Source organism: Canis lupus, chromosome 13 (genome assembly GCF_011100685.1).
Source record: "Canis lupus familiaris isolate Mischka breed German Shepherd chromosome 13, alternate assembly UU_Cfam_GSD_1.0, whole genome shotgun sequence".
Taxonomy (NCBI): Eukaryota; Metazoa; Chordata; class Mammalia; order Carnivora; family Canidae; genus Canis; species Canis lupus.
The window spans coordinates 50,632,853-50,645,685 of NC_049234.1; positions in this window are offsets into that span (position 1 = coordinate 50,632,853).

The window sequence follows — 12,833 nt, forward strand, 5'->3', positions numbered from 1 at the left end:
CCCTGTTTAAGAAATACAGGGCCCAGTATGACATTGCTGATGGTTGACATTTTAAAAAGTTTATTAAAGACAATCTATTGGGTCTTTATTTTTTCTTTCTTAGCATATCTATAATTTCATAGTAGAAGACAAGGAAGTAAAAATATTCATCATAGATATTTGACATTTACTAGGACTATAGGAACAAATTCTTAATTGCTATTATTATGAGACTATTACACATGTAGCATAAATTATTTGGGACTAAAACAGTGCCTGGAAAAATGAAGACTCACAATGAATATTTATTTAATTCCTATTTCATAAGAACTATTGCAATTTAAAGAACGGGTAGAGATTGGCAATGTAGCATTAAGAATTATATATATAGGAACACCTGGGTGGCTCAGTGTTTGAGCATCTGCCTTTGGCTCAAGTCATGCTCCTGGGGTCCTGGGATTGAATCCAGTATCAGGCTCCCTGCAAGGAGCCTGCTTATCCCTATGCCTATGTTTCTGCTTCTCTCTGTGTGTCTCTCATGAATAAATAAATAAATCTTTTTTTTAAAGATTTATTTATTTATTTATTTATTTATTTATTTATTTATGATTGTATTTATTTATTTAAGAAAGCATGAGCACGAGGAGGACAGAGAGAGAGGGAGATGTAAACTCTCCACTGAGCAAGGAACCTGATGCTGGGCTTGATCCCAGGACTCTGGGATCATGACCTGAGCCAAAGGCAGACACTTAATTGAATCACCCAGGTCATCCCAAGAATTATATATTGAGTCAGACTAGATCCCTTACCAAATGACTGCAGATTTATGTTCAGTACGTTTACAAATTACCACATATCAGGGGTCTTATGGATCTCTCAAGTACACTTAGAACTATGAATTGAGCTACATAAACACAACATTATGATTACTTTAAAAAGATGTATGGGCAAGGTAGAATGTTTTTTTTGTTTTGTTTTTTTTTTCATTTTTTTAAGACTATGAATCTTGGAATTCCAGAGATCTTGGAATTCCAGAGATCTGGCCTTGAATGTTAGCTCTACTTAATATCTAAGGCATCATCTCTAGAGGAAAAATTATATATCCTTCAAAAACTGGTTGTGAGAATTAAATGAAATAACATACACAGAATCAGAACTCAATACACATCAATTCTGCTGTGTCATCAGCTAATCAAATTTATATTCTAAAGCTGTGACTATTTGCATTTCTATACATGTATACACCCAGGTAAATCATCACTCATATAAGTATTTCTAACACTGAGTATGCTGCCTAATGCTTCCTGTCTACTGGGATACACTCAAGAAAAACTGGTATTTTAATCTCTGTCATCATAACTTGGTTTTGCTTACCTTGAACTTTATATCAAATAAATATATTATAAATGTTTATTTCTGGCTTCTTTAACTAAATCTTGAGTGTGTGAGATGTATCCATGTTTTTATCTGAAGGAATAGTTAACATTTTTCCATTGCTGTTGGTGATTTTCATTTATTCATTCTATATTTGTTGGGCATTTGGATTTTTTCCAGCTTTTGATTTTTGTAATTAACGCTGACATGAACATTCATAACAATCTTGTATATGTATTTTTATGGTCAAAAGCACTCATTTCTTCTTGAAACGTTGAAATTTGCAGTTATAGGTTATGTGTGTGTGTGTGTGTGTGTGTGTATGTGTGATTATAACCATTTTCCAAAGTGTATGTACCAGTTTACCATCCCATCAAAAAGTTATGAGAATTCCATTGCTCCATATCACCAGCACTTGATATTTTGGGGAATAATGTAAAAAATTATATCGTGTATAATTTTAGCCATTCCTGTGGGATGTAATGTCTCGCTGTGATTTCAATTTGCATTTCTGTGATGACTAATGATGCTGAGTATCTTTTCGTAAGCTTATTATTCATTTGCATATCATTTTTTGGTGATGTTCCCTTTCAAGTTTTGTTCATTTTAAAAATTAGATTGTTAGCCTTTTATTGACTTACAGGATTCTGAGTTCAAGTCCTCTGCTGTACCTAACAATTGGGAATGTTTTCTCCCAGTCTATAGCTTGACTTTTTTTCTCTTGTATTTCTGATGGCAGAAGTGTGTGTTTGTTAGAAAAATTGCTTTAGTCTGAGAGGTATCTAATATATGTTGTCTTCACATCCTGGATCCCAACCCTGTATACACAGACCATCAGATTGTTTATATCCAAATGAGGTAGCTGGAAGATGATCACATTTCTGCAGATTGGTGTCTCTAGCTTGAGGTGGGCCTTAGAGATGTGGCCAATGCTTTTACCTCTTGGTGCTCAGTGATTTTGCCATCCATATTTTACAGTAAGTTTCAATCCTCACTACATCCTTAATCCCCCTTCTAAATCCCATTCCTAAGGCTCTTCTAGAGGTAATGGTGCCTCTGCCTTTATGATGCATTTTCTCCATCAATTTCCTACCGATCCTGGCCACCTAAAGATATATACATCCAAACCCTCTACTTGTATTGTTTGAGCAGCACTGGATGAGTTTTCTTTCTCCTGATCAAGATTAATTCTGCCACAGGGAGTTTTTCTCCACCCCGCCCCCACCACACCTTGCTTTGTTAGTTTCTTCTTTATTTTAATCTTGCTTTTCCATCTTGATCTAACAATTAATCTTTCTTTCCAGTGTCTTCAATATCTTTTACTAATTGGTTGTAACTCTGATCTATAAAAGTCTATAAAAAAATCTTTGTTGTCCTATTCCCTTCCCTCAGAATGTCCTTATCTAGCCATGCTTCCTTTTCTGCTTTTTCTCTCCATCTATCTTCAGTCTTTCTTGAATAATTTCCAGTCCATTTTTGTTGAAATGGCAGTCAACATTTGCTGCCTTGACTTACTCATCTCTGATCTTTTTCCCCATCACAGTTTAAAGGATTCTGGAAAAAAATCATTCACTTCTAAATTTCCAAACTTGTTGGGTACTATTCAATCCTCCTCTTTTTTATTTTCTCCCAATATTTTATTTAAATTCAAGTTAGTTTTAGTTAACAGGTAGTATAGTATTGGGTTCAAGAGTAGAATTTAGTGATTCACACTTGCATATAACATCCAACATTCATCACAAGTGCCCTCCTAAATGCCCATCACCTATTTAGCCCGTTTCCTACCCACCTCCCCTCCAACAACCCCCAGTTTTTTCTCTATAGTTAAAAGTTTCTAGGTGTGAGAGGGTGTGCCTCCCTCTTTGCTTTTATACTATTTTTTTTCCTTCCCTTCCCTATGTTCATCTGTTTTTTTTTTGTTGTTGTTGTTGTTTGTTTTTAAAGATTTTATTTATTTATTCATGAGAGAGAGAGAGAGGCAGAGATACAGGCAGAGGATGAAGCAGGCTTCATACAGGGAGCCTGATGTGGGACTCGATCCCGGGACTCCAGGATCATACCTCAGGCCAAAGGCAGGTGCCAAACTGCTGAGCCACCCAGGGATTCCCTGTCTGTGTTTTTTTTTTTTTTTTTAATTCCACATATGAGTAAAATCATATGGTATTTGTCTTTCTCTGACTGACTTATTTTGCTTAGAATAATATATTCTAGTTCCATCCACATTATTGTAAATGGCAAGATTTCATTCTTTTTGAATGAATAATAATCAATTATGTGTGTTTATGTATTTATTTAGTATTATTATCTATCTCAAATGACTTTTGTATATATTGTGAGGTAGGGGTTAATTTCATTTTTTTTTTTCCTTTGGAGATACCTTAATGGATCAACACAACATATTGAAAAGACTACCCTACTGATTTGAAGTTCAGTGGTACTTTGTTATAAATCAGGCTACCATATATGTTTGGGTATATTTCTGGATTATATTTTTGTTCCTTTAGTTTCTTTGTACACACATTTTTATTATAACTTGTTCATATTTGATATCAATCACAGTGTTTGTGATTTTGTGTTCTTCGATAAAATAAGACAAAACTTTAAATTTTAGAACCATTGGATAATAAAATTGTTCTTTCTCTGAGGTACAAATGAGGTGTTTGCCATCAAGTTAATTTTCTATAAAGAATCACAAATTTAGAATCAAAAAAGACTTTTCTATATTGGTTTCAGGTATTGATTTAGCAACATTCATCTTTATAAGGTTAAAGCTCAGTTCTATAGTGTATTATTTGTTTATTCATTCATATATTCATTCACTATTTGGGGACATGCTTCTTTATTCTCAACATTTGGTAGTATTTCCCACCATATTAATTCAGATACTGGCACATGGCATGTATTCTCATATACTGTTGATTTTGTCCAAATTGAACCAGAATCTAACAGGTGTAGACCATACAGGTAGAGGTAGTAATGTGTTAGATTGAGGAATGGGGAATGAATTTGGAGGATAGGGTCTGTGACCCACAGTAGAAATTAAAATTTGCATTATGAGTCTCTCCTGGCCATAGTAATGTATAAATAATAGCAAAAAAAAAATAGATTTTTTTAATTTTTGAGAATTTTTCTTGTTTCTTTTTTTTTTAAAGGAAAGACCTCTTGGTACAGATAGACTAATGCTTCCACATTGTTTCATTTAAATTCAATTATTAATTACCTATCATTTTGAGAAAAGATTGTCCTTTCAGAGCATGTCTGAATCTGATATAGTTCCACGGGGGAAAAAAAGAGTAAAGCTATTCAAAATACTATTAAAAATGTATTGCAAGTAAGAGCTCTGTTTTCCTTTCCTTTTTTTAAAAAAAGAAAATATAGGTTATTTCATTATGGATTCAGTTTGCTTTGAGTAGTTTTTATCACAGGTTTCAAAGGGAGATTTCTTTGAAGCACATCTCTACTGAGACATAAAAACACAAGTTGGCTAAAGCCGACAAGTTTGCTACAATGACTTAGTCTGGAATGTAGGAAGAAATAGGAGGCTTTCTCAATTGCAATGAACAACTACGAAAGCCTGCCTCTTCCTTTTTACTATACTATGTTGAGCATTACACTTTTTTTCTCCTGAGATAGCATTAAAATCGATCATTTTCTTATTAAATTCAAAGAGTATGTTTCAACAATATTGCATTTAGCCCCTAAAGAGCAAAACTGGGAGGTTAAATGTGAATCATAAAACTCTGTTTCTCAATAAAAAGATTGGGTAGGTGGCAAAGGCAATGGCCAATAAGAGTTGATATGTGGTGGTCATTGATTCTATATAATATTCTGAAGGTGTCTTTTTCACATTTTCTGTTCCAAAAAAGAAAAAAAAAATAGGGTTTTAGTTAGTGTTTTGAATAAATTGTGTAGGTTCTTCAGGAACAACACTCAAGAGAATTGTTCAGTCTTCATAAAATAGACCATATTATTATTCTAAAGTAGCAAAAAAAATATCAGCTGACCAAGTAACTGATAGCTATTACGCTAGTCTAAAAAGTCTAATAGCTTTTTAAAGATATAAGTGAGAAGATTCTCTGTTACTCATTCTAATATATTGGATTTTGTCACCTTTGTAATTATATTGTTTTCAAAATTCTTCCTACTTTAGCATATTGCATGTAGAGTTTTGATCCAATTAATTGGTATAAATATAGCAACTTTCCAGATATTTAATATCTTGGTTATAGAACACAATACCAATATCTCTACCCTTAAAGGATTTGGCTTCAGGGAATATATCTTCTCCTTAGAACCTTTTTAGTGGTGCAATCAACATTGGTTGTCAGACATGTTTCACAATAGTATCTGGTGGAATCTTGATTTTTTAAAATAAATATTTATTTATTTACTTTGGAGAGATTTAGATCGAAAGAGAGAGTGTGCATGAGTCAAAGGAGAGGCAGAAGGAGAATCTCCAGCAGACTGCATACTGAGCACAGAGCCCGACACAGGGTTCAGTCCTCTGGACCCATGAAATCAGGACCTGAGCTAAAACCAAGAGTTGGTCGGTCAACTGACTGAGCCACCCAGGTGCCCTGAATATTGATTTTTTTCTTTTTAAGGACAATTTCTATTTTGGGTCGAGTAAGTTTTGATCTGCACTAGGGAATAACAAAAGACATTTTATCAACTATAGGGTTAGTCATGGTGCTAGCAGAAAACAGAAGGCACACTCAGCGGGTTAACTGATGAGTTTTAAAAATAGAGATTTTATGGAGATGTAGGCAGAATTCAGAGAACTGAAAAGGACTGGTGAAGCATTCAGGGGCCCACAACAAGGAAAAGCCATTACTACTCCAAAACCTGATGGGAAATGGTAGAGCATGGTAATATCAGAACTCAATGATGGCTGTAGCTGTAAGAGATGGCTTGCCCAGTAGCAGTGGACACAGGGAGAGAGGAACATGGCCACTGCCAAAATCATGGATTGGCAGCAAGGGAGTAAGATGTGGTACCTGATAACTTTATCCTCTTGCTCCTTTTCTGTTAGTAATGCCTCCTATTGATTAAAACCAACAAAATATCAGAGGGCAAGAGATACTAAGTGATATAGTTTGGGGGCAAAGATCAGGGCCAAGAACAGATCCAGAAAGGTAACAGCAAATGCAGAATAACTAGCACAGTCCATTCGTTTTTTCCAGTCAGTGTTCATTCCTTGTCTTTATTCTGTAGACAATTCTGAAACACAAAGGAGAAAATTCCCAACATAGAGGAAACAAAAAGTCTTATTAATGATGATATCACATTGGGGTGATATCAGTATAGCTAGAATCTCACCAGGAATTTAACTGTAATGGTATTGAGCATCAGTGCCTTTCATATAAAGTTTTGATATCTAGAGTGGATGGAAAGGAGAATATAACTTATTATAGTGTTCACTTCTATAGCTGATTATAAGGCTTAGGTTACAGGACTGTTGAAATTATAGTTTCATTCTTTGATCACCAGTTTCATGTTCCTTTTATTCTCTGCCAACATTAGTTGATAATTTTTTTTTTTTTTTCTGATGGGGTGACCCAAATCTTCACTTCTATAGAATCCAAATCTCTAGTGGTCCTGTCTTGGTATGTTGTCCCAATTTCCTATTGGCAACTGATAGAATGGTTGTATTCATAGGTATTAAAATGTTAAAATGAATTGCTTGGATTTTAAAATTCTCTTTGCCCCACTAGTTGGGAGCAATTTCTCCTTGGTAATTATTTCTTCAAACCTTACTTTAACCTTTATCTTTACCTGTTGGTTCATCAAAATTAGGAACCCAAGATAGCGTGAGGCCAATCTCAGTTTCTATTTCCATAGAATCTTGACTGGGTTCCCTGGTGAAAGCATCGGCCTTTGAAATACAGTGACATCACTTCTAATGCACTATTAGGTGAGATAATGAGAAGGTCTTTTCCCACCTCCACTCCTTGTTTCCCAGGCTCATGCAGTCTATCTACAGAGGAAATAACTCCAGTTATTGTTTACTGACCTATAGTATATTCTGCATCCTATAGAAGAGCACTACAAACTCACAGGATGTCTTCACTTACATACTGTCATTCCTAAGCCTTTGGTGGCTAATTTATCACTTTGTCAACCAGCTGCTCTTTCGGGGTATATGATAAGACAAGAAAATACCTTGAGAAGACACATTGCTTGCTGTATTTATTTCACTGTAAAATGTGTCTTCTCAGAAAAAGTGATTTTTTTAGGGTACTAAGTTATCCTAAAAATGAAGAAGGCCTCTTGTTAGTCCCTGCAAAGCAATATTGATAGAGTTTTGCAAACACAAAAGGAAATCTGTTTCTGGGATATGAGTATATTACCATGGTAACATCCTTTGTGATAAAAGGGCTCCAGAGTGATCAACTTTCACTTGATGAATGTCTAGCTCCCCAGGAAATGGTCATATCAGGGGCCTAGTATTCACTTCTGCTGTTGGCATGTTAAATACTCAGCAGTAATTGTGAGCAGATCAATCTTAGTGGAGGAAAGTCTATGTTGTCTGTTATTGAGCCCAATGCATAGCCTCCATCCCAGCCACAATGGCCACTTTGTAAATGGGCCCGTTAAACAGGCCATTTAGCGGCCAAAGATGGAAGCTGACTTATATTCACATAATAGGTAATTTTGTTCATTTGATTGGTGAGTGCCTTCACCTTACTGCAGAGAATTTATGTGGCCTGTGAATATTTTCATACTCTGAAATGTTGATTCACTATCCTTTCTTCTAGATTCACACTTGTCACTTATTTTCCAATCTGTTCTTTCCAATACCATGACCAACAACTTAACTTGTTATCTACGGACTGTGAATTAATGTAGATGTTTATTTACACTGAGTCATCCATGTCTCCTTCCAGATGTTCATAGGAAGGGGACAAGCAGATATACTGACCAAAAATCCCTTTCCCAATTTTCAAGGTTCTATTTCTTTCTAATTAGTAGCCTTAAAGTTAGCATAAGAAACCTGAGGAAATTGTTATTCAACTGGCATTGCATCTTCATAGCACTTACAATCAGGCTTTGTATCTGTTGCGTGTCATGTGAGAAAAAGCTTCATGGAGGCTTTCTGCACTTTTAAAAGGAATTCTAGGTTTTGAGTTAATTTTTGTGTTCAGTCAGAAGCAATAAACATAAGCCAGATTTTTACATTAACGATGTTAACATAGCAACTAAATGCCATAGCAAATTGAACTCTCAGAGCTTTTTTCCACTGTACCTCATTTCATGCCACCTGTGATAATTTGAGTAACTCTGGTACCACTGCAATCATGAAGGTAGTACCACTGTCTTCTATCTGCCCCTTAATAAGGAGATAATCTGTGTGCTCATCAAATATGTGAGACATCATCCTAAAACTCAAACTTTAGAGTCTGTTTCCTGGGAACACTACAGGAAGAATTCTGTTATCAGCCATGGTATTTGGCAAGAAATCACTGATACTCCAAGAGGTCATTAAACAAAGTATGAAAATGGGATGATTTCTAAGTGAGAACTGAATTAAGGATAACAATAAGAAATGGTCTAGTCCCAAGGAATTAGCAACAATTATTTGAAGTTACCATGGACTGGACCAGTTTTAAGGGAGGAAGAAGGGAGAAACATTACTGGAACTCATTGAGAGGAGGCACCTAACTAATGATTGAGTGGAGAGGATTCTAGCTATGGCCAACACTGCAGATCCATAGGAAGAAGCTAATGGGCTGTTTCCTGATCTCTGCTGGCCTTCCAGTGCCTCCCGTTGATTGAATGCAACTGGAAAACAGAGGGGAAGAGATCCTGACTGATGGCAATTCATAAGGTTCAGAAACCAAAGCACAGAGAAGGATGAGGCATAGATCTAGAAGAGTATGTAGAGAATCCAACACAAAGCACAAATTATGTTTTATTTATTTATTTATTTATTTATTTATTTATTTATTTATTTATTTTCATTTATTTATTCATGAGAGACACACAGAGAGGCAGAGACACAGGCAGAGGGAGAAGCAGGCTCCATGCAGGGAGCCCGATGTGGGACTCGATCCCGGGACTTCAGGCACACCCTGGGACGAAGGCAGACACTCAACTGCTGAGCCACCGGGAGTCCCACAAATTATGTTTTGACTAATAAATGGATTCTTTTGGATTGACATATTTTCATTTCATTCTTTTAGGTGCAAATCTGTAATTTTGTTAATTAGAAAAACCCCCTACAACTTCTTTGGAGGTGGAGATACAGAAAAATATGGTGATTTATTGCCAGCAACTGGAATATAGGCACTGTGAGGGTGGGAGATTCCCTGCTCCAGTACTGTATTAGTTTGATAGGGCTGCCATAGCAACATAGCACAAACTGGGTGGCTTAAATAACAAAAATTTGTCTCACAGTTCTGGAGGCCATAAGTCTAAGATTAAGGTTTTGGCAGGGTCAGTTCCTTCTAAAAGCTGTGAGGGAAAATCTGTTCCATGCCTCTCCCCTAGCTTCTGTTGGTTCGCTAGGGCTCTTCGGTATTCTTTGGCTTATAGAAGCAACATACCAATCTCTTCCTTTCTCTTCACAAAGTCCTCTATGTGATGTCATGTCCAAATTTCTCCTTTTTATAAGGATACCAGTTATATTGGATTGGGCCCAGCCTACTCTAATATGACTTCATCTTAACTGATTATATCTACAATGACTATTTCCAAATAACCTCACATCTGAGGTTAGGACATTAGCATATGAATTTGGAGGGATGCAGTTCAACCCATAATAGATCCTAATGCCTAATACAATGTATGGCCCAGAGTAGATGCCCAACAAATATCTTTGAGTGTGTGTATGAGTAGTAGAAGAATAGATGAGAACCCATTTATCTATTTTTAAAATTTGGTAAGTGCTAAATTTTACACCCTATTCATTAATTCTACATTTGATTCTCTTCAAAACTATTAAGTTAAGAAGCTTGAGTTACTATCAGACAGGGTTTTCTATTTGCTCCTAATTAATTAGTAGTAATAAAAACTGTGTACTATGTTGGGTAATAAATCCTTTTACTCAAGTTCTACCTCTGGTGGTGCACACTCAACTAGTTTCAGAGATAGAAATCTCTCAATCCCATAAATGTCATTCTGATCTCTGAATGATCAGTTTACTTCCTAAATCATGAGGTTTGATTAAAAAAGTATTGCTTGAACTGGTTAGGTGCAAGTACTTTTGAAGCTCATAAAATAATCCAGTCACTTTCAAATCTAATTTTTATATTTATTCCAGTGATAACCTGTGCATAAGAACAATTAAGGTAATTTTTGCCAACACCTTCTGAGTCATTTATCAAAGTTAATTTCATTTGCCATCCTGCTTCCTGTCCCGCTACTTCCTACACCTAAATCCGTCTTTACTCTCTAAAATTCAAAAACAGCTTTTTATTTTTCAACATCTAAAATATACAGGAAACTTTCTTTTTCAATAAACACTGTCCAACATTTTTTGAATATGGAAGCAAACATTATATTTTCCTTTTCTCTCTCTAATTTTCTCCTCTACCAAATCTTGAAGAGCAATAAATGTTTATAAAGCCTTTCTGTAGGAGTCCATCCATAGTACTTTGCAGTATAGTGCTGTGTAGTGTAGAGAGCCCTGGAGTTGGAACCCAATCCTTGAGTTCGGAATGGTGTTAGGAATTTAGGTGTTAAATAAGATAAGGTTTTATATATCACTATGTATAAGCAAGTTTTCTATGTTTTCTGTGATTATTTAGCTGTTATTTGATCCTCTCATTTTTACTACAACCCTGTCATAAATTTCATTTAACAGATGAGCAACTTTTCAGAAATTGGCCAATCTGCCCAAAGACATGACTCAGTAGTGGTAGCAGAGTTAGATTTAGAACTACAGCTGTCTGACTTCAGAGCCCACCATCATTTCTATTACCTGCTATTTATTTAAGATCAAAGATCAATTCAACAAAATAACAGGCTGGACCCTCTTCTGACCACATGTGATTTTTCTGCCTTGAACTCTCTTTGAGTTAAAACAGATAACTAGATAGCACTTACTCATCCTTTGGGATTCTGCTTTGACATCAATTATGCAGTGATACCTTCCCTGCTCATACTTGTCTTTTCTCCTTGGTGGGATTTGTTTCATTCTTAATTTCTCAATGTGTAATGTCTATCTTCCTCATAAGATGGTAAATTCCCTTGGCGTAGGGATTGTCTCTGATTTCCTTACCATCATATCTTCAGCATAAAGTTCTCTTCTTGAGTGGGCACCATATGGATTCCTTGATACACAGATGAATAAGAACACATATATCACCATATTTGTCTTGCACAGGACCCAAACGGCAGAGATACAGTCCCGCAAGTTTTATGCTCAGTAAGTCTCAAAAACAATTCAGAAAAAAACAGAGTTTGTAAAGTAAGTACCTCTTTCTTCTCAAATGCTCTGAAAATTTATACAGGAGATAATAGCACAATGCCTACTTTAGAGGCCATTTAGACTCTGTGAAATGCTATAAAAACACATACACATATATAACACATAATACTCTTTTCTACTAAGCTATAAAAAATTGATGCATTTGATTAAAATAAGAATTAGTGCTCCAAAAGACACTAGCTTGGGGTAATATTTTCTATTTTAATTGGAATTTTTATTGTTCACAGCATATGTTCTTACAAACATTGAACCTATGCTTTGCATCTTCCATTTTAGAGATCATAGTTTATTTACTAGATTAGATCTACTTAAAATTCACCTTAATAAGGTTTTAATGCAAGCATGAATCAGAAATCAGAAATAAAATGATTTTCATTTAAGCATATCAAATTATTTCTTCATAGTAGAATGCTTAAACCTAAGATAATTCATTAACACTTGATACCTATTACTATGGAAAACCCACAGGAATTAGCTCTCCAAATTTTTGTCTAATAACTTGTAGTCAAGTGGTTCTCAAACCTTCTGAATATCAGAATCATTTGGGGGAGCATCATAGGCTAACACAAATGATAGCACCCCATTTCTGGAGATTCCTAATATGTCTGTGTAAGAGCCCTGAAATCTACATTTTGAGGAGTTCTCCAGGGACTTATATTTTCACATGGAAACAACCAAAGTCTTTAGTAACAAAAAGCAAATATGATAAGCCACGTTCTTAATGATGCATTAATAATTTGGGGAGATGAATTATTCCAGACAGCAGTCACTCATACTTTTAATATTCTTTTTCCAACTAAAATAGGGGCTGGGAACTTTCATTCATCCATAATTTAAATAAAATAGGACATAAGGGTACACAGTAATCTTAGGGGTGAAATTAAAATAATGGCACTTGAGTGCCATTATGTTTTTGCACTGCTACTATATTTCAAAGTGTAGTAGGAGGCCACATAAAACTCAATTTGCCTCTTATACATATCTCTCCTCAACATGTGGTTTTCTTTTAAAAGCAGAATAAAGATTCATGACCAGAAAACTGAGCTAA